The sequence below is a fragment of the Acomys russatus genome, chromosome 25 (assembly GCF_903995435.1).
Source record: "Acomys russatus chromosome 25, mAcoRus1.1, whole genome shotgun sequence".
NCBI lineage: Eukaryota > Metazoa > Chordata > Mammalia > Rodentia > Muridae > Acomys > Acomys russatus.
The window spans coordinates 43,785,910-43,794,938 of record NC_067161.1 but is presented as its reverse complement, the minus strand read 5'-3'; positions in this window follow the sequence as shown (position 1 = coordinate 43,794,938).

Genomic DNA, 9,029 nt, shown 5'->3' with positions numbered 1-9,029 from the left:
TCTGTCTTTCTGTCTCTCTTTCTCTTTCTCTCTCTCTCTCAGTCTCTCTTTTTCTCTGTCTCTTTCTCTCTCTGTCTCTCTCTCCCTCTGTGTCTCTGTCTCTTCTCTCTCTCTCTCTCTCTCTCTCTCTCTCTCTCTCTCTCTCTCTCTCTCTCTCTCTTTCTCTCTCTTTCTCTCTCTCTCTCAGAAGGGGTTTCTCTGTATAACAGTCCTGTTTGTCCTGGACTCGCTTTGTAGACCAGGCTAGCCTCGAACTCACAGAGATCCACCTGCCTCTGCCTCCTGAGTGCTGGGATTAAAAGGCATGTGCCACCATGCCCAGCCAATTTTTTTTTTTTAAATATTTTCTGTTCTCCATGTTTGCAGAAAGATGGAAGCCCATTTTCCCACACTAGTGGTTTCTGGGTGGCCCAAGGCTCTCACACTTCCTCTGCAGCCGGGATTCTCACTGAGGTTTCTCAGATCCCCCAAGAGCTCTTGGACCCCCTGAATCCTGCTCCGGGTGAATGGACATCTTACAGGGTGTCTGTGTGTGTGTGTGTGTGTGTGTGTGTGTGTGTGTGTCTGTGTGTGTGTGTGTGTGTGTGTGTGTGTGTGTGTGTGTGTCTGTATGTGTGTGTCTGTGTGTGTGTGTGTGTGTGTGTGTGTGTGTGTGTGTGTGTGTGTGTCTGTGTGTGTGTGTGTCTGTGTGTGTGCGTGTGTCTGTGTGTATGTGTGTCTGTGTCTGTGTGTGTCTCTGTGTGTCTCTCTGTGTGTGTCTGTGTGTGTGTGTGTGTGTGTGTGTGTGTGTCTGTGTGTGTGTGTCTGTGTGTGTGTCTGTGTGTGTGTGCGTGTGTGTGTGTGTCTGTGTGTGTCTGTGTGTGTGTCTGTGTGTGTGTGTGCGTGTGTGTGTGTCTGTGTGTGTCTGTGTCTGTGTGTGTGTGTCTGTGTGTGTGTGTGTGTGTGTGTGTGTGTGTGTGTGTGTGCTGGGGATTCTGTGGCCCCAGGGGCACTTTCTTTGGAGCACAAGCCTTCACTCTGTCATGATTCATTCCATCCATGCATCGTGATATTTAGCAGAACTTGAAGTTGGAGAAAGAAATGGAGGAGCCTATAAGGTGTAACCTTCCAAGTGGTCAGGAATACCACTGGGGCCTCCGTGCTCATCTGAAGACTCTGGACTGGGGCCTCCTGACACCCCTGCAGCAGCAGGTCACCTTGCCCTATACATCCTCCTATCTGGCTTTTTCCTCACCTCTGGCTTTTTTTTTTTTTTTTTTTTTCCTCCATCTTCAGGAACTGCCCTCCATCCTTCTTGATGAACAGTACCAAATCATACTTTTTAATGGGTTTATAGACTTACTATTTCAGGAATTGTTATTGAATATTCAGTCTGCCTATTCACCATGCCCTACACTCATTATTCATAAAGACTTTTAAAGAGCTATTCTGGGTAGGGCCACTCTTTTGAGGCTCTACACCCAGCCGTTGATTGCATGCTTCTGAATGGCGCTGAGTGGTTTGCCTGGAGAGGGACCCGCCAAGCCATTCACAGCTGCAGGCTCCCCAGCCAGGCAAAAGGAACCCTTGTGACCAGTGAAGGTTCCTTCTCAAGGGGCTACAGGGTACATGAAACCTGACACCTCTTGCATAGCCCAGCCTCACAAGTACTTCCCCTGGCACGTAGGATGCCACCACTGTTGTTCTGCCATGGCTGTGAGAGGAAACACTGGCAGTTTTCATCCCTGAGCCATAGAGAATCAATGCACAGCCCGTGGAGCAGAGGGGGACATAAGGCATCCTTTTGTTCCCGCAGCAATTAGTGCATTCCGGTAGAGCCAGTTCTGGGCAGGGGGCAGAGGGAGTCTCCACAAAATGGCCTTTGTCCGAACTCCCATAAAAAAATTCCAGCTAGTGGGAGTGAACACAGACATAGTCCAGAGAGTAGATTGTAGATTCCCAGATCTCGGCTTCTACAGTGAAACTATTTCAGGACTTTATGGATCGTGCTCTAGAGAAGGGGGGGGGGGAAATAAATACCTCCCCGAGTAAAGGCACCCCTTCATCATGGTGGGGATCTTACTTTCTAAGGCATTGGTCTCTACATAGTTCATTGAGTTGTTTTCCTTACTAGCTTACAGGTGCAGCTGGGAAAGGTATCTTTCTCCCCCCTTTCATCACACCCTGTGCCTATTCTTGGTCCCTGGTCTTTACTGAGAAGTGTGTGCTTGGACCCTTTGACTCACAGCTAAGTAATTGCAGATCTGGTTTATCATTCAGGAACTGTGGACATGTGAATAAAACTTACTCTCTAGATAGACATCATTTCCCCAGTTCAAACCTGGACAAAATGAAGACCTGTGACTTGGTGTAACTGAGTGATGTTCACCTGGCAAGATGTGAATTCTGCCCTAACTACGTACATCTTATGACATCAGCCAGGAGGCCCAGAGATGTCAGCACCATATCTGACTATGCTTACTTATAAGCTATCAGATGAGCAAGTTTCTGTGCTTTGATTTCCTCTGCTTTACAAGGGACACGATGACAATGCCTCCTTCATGGGGCTCTTGGGAGCATTAAGTGATGGAAGATGTGGCGTGTTCAGAACAAACAGTCCCTGGCACTTAGACAGTAAATGGACCAACTTCAGTTCTATCAAGGGCCACCGAGGGTGAGCAAACCCAGACTCTGAAAGGCTCCTCCAACAAGGATTTTCTCTGATACCCACAACTCTCACAGTGGGACCATGAGAAGGTGGTGGTCAGATGAGTGGGATTATTATATATTTTAGTATCGGGTCATAAATGTCTTAATTGCTAACTACTTGTGGACAGAGTAGAGCATTTTGGTAGGCAAAAACTCCAGTTTTGTTTTCAGTTTCTTCCAAGAAGACAGAATTTGTTCCATGAGTCAATGGAATACCTAGATGACACTGTGGCAGTGAGCACCTGAGTGAGTCGTGGCGCCCTGAATGGAAGTTCCTCAATAAAGGCAGAACAGGTTCAAGGCCTGAGACGCCTAGATCCTTCATCCACATAAAGGAGGAGGATAATTAAACTCATAGCAAGTCTAGAAATAATAGAATTGTGCAGTATGATTTTTGTGTGTGTGTAAAAATCAACCACCTGTCTCAAAGCCAGACTCCAGCCAACCACCATAAAAATGAGCACGCCTGCACCTTCGAACAATAAACTGAAAATGCTGTGAGCTGTCCACCATCAAACAGTAGAAACCACCATCATAAAAGGATACAACAAAATACAGTGAGATACATTTAAGCCTTCTTGGCACTTTCTGTCCAGTACAGCATGTCTTTTTTTTTTTTTTTTTTTTTTTTTTTTGTGTGTGTGTGTGTGTGTGTGTGTGTGTGAGTGAATCCAATGATCCAAGTCCACTGGACTTTGACTTATAGTTTAATTTTATGGAGGTTAAACTTTTGATTATTGTAAGGGTGTAGGTTTCGTGTCTACCCCAGAAGTCACCCCTCTCCCATAACCTGCCCGGTGTGACTCAGAGTGCCGTCACCATCACCACCAATGTCATTACTAGAGCTGCCATTCATTGATCTCCAGCTTTCAGGAGCTCACAGTGTCCTTACAGAGTGATGCCCACAGTGTCCTTACAGAGTGCTGCAAAGGAGAAGGTTCATAGGTGGATCCCAATGCAAGGAGACATGGTCCCAGTCTGCTTTAGAGCTTGAGTTCTGATTAAACATTTTTCCACACAGGGAGATCAAAAGCAGCATTCTCCTGAGGAGTGAGGTCCCTGGCCCCTGTGATATGACATCTTAATACTCTGACATTATTTTCACAGATGTATTGGTAGTCAGGATCTGGCCAAATCTTACTATTCACTTGTGATCTTCATCAACCAGTCAGGACTTAACCTTAATGGATGTGTATCTCTCCACCCCCCACCCCCACCCCGTTTATTTGTTCTTCCTCCATTTAGAGACAGGCCTTGGTCTACAGCCCAGTGTCCTAGAACTTAGGATTCTCCTGCGCTTATTTCTTGAGTATTGAGATTACAGTAGTGTGCCACGGTGCCTGGAGTTATGTCCCTTTTCAAAGGTTCCTCTCCATCCTTTAGCTCTGCAGGGTCAGCCAATTGGGAGGTGTGGTAAGTGTTCCCCAAAGACAGCTGTTTTCATGGGTATTTTCACAACTTTTCTTTTCTCATCAGACGTGAATGCTTTCGGTAATGAAAAAGAGACAGAGTGTAACAAACTCTGTAATCCCAGCACTCTTAACTTCCTTTGTGTCTTTCTTGGTATTATTCAATAAACGGTACAGCTTACCTGATGTTTCCACCCCAGTGTTATCTGATGCTTTAATGAACAGGAGAGGGGCTAGGGAGGTAGGAAATCTGCAAATTCCGTGCCATTTTATACAAGGACTCTGGCATCTGAGGATTTGGGTGGAGGAGAGCTCCTGAAACTAGCCCTTAAAGACATGTATCTGCTGATTGAGCCATACTGAATCGAACTCATGAGCAACAATAAAGGGTCACTTGGCAATAAATAATTGTGTTTGCTACTAGACAACAGTGTTCTTGCTTAATAAAGTTGAATTCACAGAATAAGATGAAGATTGGGGAAGAAGGAGCAATTAAGGAATTGATCCAAGAGCCCAAGGTTCAAGTAGATAGGAGTAGGTATTAAGATCTATTGTACAGCACGGTAGCTATAGCCTAGACTAATGTAAACCTGGGGCCAGCAAAATGGCTCCGTAGGCAAAGGCACTTGCTGAATGAACCTGCAACTCAAGTTTGATCTCTGGAAACCACATAAAGGTTGGAGAAGAGAACCAACGCCATAAAGTTGTCGTTTATCCGCATGCGCCCCAACACCACAGTTATAATAAATAAAAAGTTTATAAGTTTGAAAAAAATAACTAAAGGAATACAAACTGGGGTGGGTGTGGGGGTAGCCCAGAGCATAAATGCCTCACTATCATGCATGAGGCACTGGGGTGAGGGGGAGGGTGTCAGTCCAGAGTAGGACGGGTGGAATATTTCAAATAACACAGCAAATGAAGTGGCAGGTAAGGAGAGCAAAGGATACCATGACTAGCTTGCTCTAGTCATTTCTCACTGCGTACATAAATCAAAACATCCCACTGTATGCCATGAGTGTGCAAACATGATTTGTTAATCCGTGCGAGAAATAACTTACAAGACAAGATTATAGAAGTTAGGATGAGCCTACAGGTTTTTTTTATTATAGAAGTTATCTTCATTAGATCACTCGGGCCTAAGGAGAAAAACTGAACCTGCCTTGTCAAGCTCAAACCCAGTTGGCAGGTGGTCACACCCCCACCCCCACCCCTACCCCAAGCCCCACCCTCACCCCACCCAAGCCCCACCCCACCCCACCCCACCCCCACCCCAAGCCCCACCCCCACCCCCACCACCAAGCCCTGTAGAAGACTCCAAGACAGAGGACTTGCCAAACACCCTGAGTCGTGATTCCTCCGCTCTGGAAGTGCTGCTTGGGCTCCCCCTGAGCACCCTTCTAGCTCCCATTTTATCGAAGAAACTTGCACAATTGTTTGACAAACTGGTTAACAGCAAATGGCTTCAGGTACCGTCAAAGTATTTTATCAGCCGGAGCCCTCTGGCTTGGAAGATAACACACTTGTATGTAATTTGTTGTTGTTGTTGTTGTTGTTGCTGTGCTACTGGGTTGCCGTGGGACATGTTTTTAAAGCTTCTGGAGCCTCCATTTCCTCATCCACATAATGAAAGTAACAGGAGTCCACCTAACTCTGAGAGAGGGGCAGCGGGCAGGCGGGGAGAGCTCAGCACAGAGTGTGGCAGACCGCAAGCGCTCAATAAAGACGTCAGTTACTATTATTGCCACTATCGTCCTTCCAGATGCTTTGTAAGTGGCATGACTGATGCTGCACTCCCTGTCCCACCCAAAGAGTTCATGTCCAAAGTCCCTTCATAGGAAAATAATGAGGCTCGTTCAGAGGCAAGGAGCTAACTCTGTTGGATAAGTTTATATGAGACTGAATCAGACCTCATCAGACCTAGTCATCCATCCTCAGGGAAAATCATCAAACTATTAAAAAAAAAAAAAAAAAAACAGTTTTATCTGGTGGATGGCATCTTCTGTATGTTTTCCTTGGTGGCCTGCCAGCACCCATCCCAAACAAACACTTGCCGAGTTTTCCTGGGCCAGTGAGGTTGACATCATTACCACTGCTTTAAAAATAGGAAAGTTAACATTTTTAGTTGCTTAACCAAACCACCTGCTCTCCAAGTGACATGGTCCTGGTGCTACACTGCAACGTTGCAGTGGCTTGGCTGTGTGCCACCACATATACTGTGGCTGAGCTAGAATGGGACCAGTCTCCGGGTGTGTCAAGACTTGGAACATTGCCAGCTTTTCCACCTTTGGAAACATTAGTGGTATCTCTGTACATTCTTAGTTTATTTTCTTAGGCAAAGATGTAAAAATTGAATGGCTAGATCAGCAAGCTACATTTTAAGGTTATTGGGGGATTTACTCACCTCCAAAAATACAGTGCAGTTTGAAACTCCTCGTGATTGACAGTGTCTACTTCCCTTCCCTTTGCCTTCTATTCTTTTAACCAACAAATCTTTATCAGGAACCTATTGGATTCAAGGTGTTGGTTAAGTATAGCACATTAGTATTTGTTGAGCTTTGAGTGCATTTAATAGGTATAAATTACAAATTTACAAATTACAAATTAGGATTGATTCCCCCAATAATCCAAGAAAAGGACGTATGGGAATAGTCTACAGCAGAGGAAGTGCACACCCATGAGCTTCAGTTGCACACCCATGAGTTTCAGTTGCACACCCATGGGCTTCAGTTGCACACCCGTGGGCTTCAGTTGCATACCCATGAGCTTCAGTTGCACAACCATGGGCTTCAGTTGCACACCCATGAGCTTCAGTAGCACACCCATGGGCTTCAGTTGCACACCCGTGGACTTCAGTTGCACACCCATGAGCTTCAGTAGCACACCCATGGGCTTTAGTTGCACACCCATGGGCTTCAGTTGCACACCCATGGGCTTCAGTTGCACACCCATGAGCTTCAGTACCACACCCATGGGCTTTAGTTGCACACCCATGGGCTTTAGTTGCACACCCATGGGCTTCAGTTGCACACCTATGAGCTTCAGTAGCACACCCATGGGCTTTAGTTGCACACCCATGGGCTTTAGTTGCACACCCATGGGCTTCAGTTGCACACCCATGGGCTTCAGTTGCACACCCATGAGCTTCAGTACCATACCTATGAGCTTCAGTTGCACACCCATGGGCTTTAGTTGCATGCCCATGGGCTTCAGTTGCACAACCATGAGCTTCAGTTGCACACTCATGGGCACACAGCTGATGAGGTAAGAAGTTTCTAAATCTGGATGACACCTTCTGGTGGTAGCCCATATGAAAAGATGTAGAGGGAGGAAGCTTTCAGATTTTGCCTGTTTGCCCTCACTCTGGCTAACAAATCTGTCTATCCTGGTCCTCGGGCATCCCTTTGCTGGTGTTACAACCTACTTTTTCAGGATTTCAACAGAGACTGAAAGGCACTTGCTTTCTAGGACTCCCCTGGGACTCCAGCACCAGATTAGGACTGCTCAGGCATCCAATTTTGTGCATAGAATGAACAACCACTCAACCCTTGGCCTTTCTGTCAGGAGACAGCCCTTGCTGGACCACCCATATCATAGCCTGTAAGCCACTCTAATAAATCCCCCTCATAGATAGGTAGGAAGATATGGATATAAATATGGATGTTTTATATATGTATATATAATTCTAACAGCTCTGTCCTATTAGAGAATCCTGGCTAATACACATCCATACACAGCTAAGGAAAACTTACAGAGTTATTAGTTATATGTCAACTACACCTTCATGGTACTATGGAACAGAAAACCACCAGTATTGTTACCGTAGCTCAGTTTGTATGCCCTCGGCTTGCTCAGCTGTATCAATGGACTCCAGACTTTCCAGTAAGCCCTGGTTCAATCTTCCAGATTAGGTTCCCTGTGGCTCTTTTTCAGTTAGTTGTTTAATGGTCACTATTCTCCTGCATCTCCCTCTGAGGGTCTCTTGGAGTCTGACCCCAGGGCTGGGAATAATGTAAGGTCATGCCAACAGGCTCAGGCAGGGAGCACGGAAGATCACACTATGGCTCAAGATCAGAGTCACTGGGGAATCTGCATAAGATGCTAGGTCGGTGCCTAACGCATCCTGGTCCATGATCTTCCTTTCACACCTCATGGAGCAGGGATGTGTATTTTTTCTACCGCTATGTCCAGCCTCAGTCCCAAGGTCAGGAAAGTATAAAACCCCTAGCCTAAAGAAAGAAAAAAAAATGATTCCCAAAGGAGGTGAACTGACTGATGAGAGGCTGAGAGTCACTGTGTTATATTTGGCAGAAGATATTATTTCATGAGGCAGGGGGCTGTCCACTTTTGGCCCTTTCCATTCCTTCCTTCAGCCCCTCAGCTGGGTGAGTTAGCCCAGGCTCATCTGCTCTGTCCGGTCATCCTCCATCCTGGAACAGTAAGAACTGATGACCAAAGCTGCCTTCACCCATCTGTTTACCAGGGAGCTCTGCCTTGGCGTAGGGAAAGGAATTGATATTCCCCCACTCCCACCCCACTCCTCACATTCTTCTTTTCCCTCTCCCTCTTCTGGAAGGGAGCTAGGGTGGGCTTCCGAACTCAAGCACTAAAACCACTTTGCAAATCCCTGACACTACATTCCAGACATCCTGCCACAGTCTATCTATCTCCCCAGGTGTCCCTTTTCTTCTTGGGATGCAAGAGTGATTAACAGGGATTCTCCAGGGTGGTCCAAGTGGAGTTACCATGGCAACAACTATTATCTCACTACACTGGCTGCTATGATTTGGGTGTGTTTAAATGCTTGGTCCCCAGCTGGTGATATTGTGTGGGAGACTGTGGAAACTTTAGGAGGTGAGGCCACTACTTCTATCCAGTGTTTGCTTCCTGGCTGACCCTTACGAGATGTTGTACCACAAACTCCTGCAGCAGACC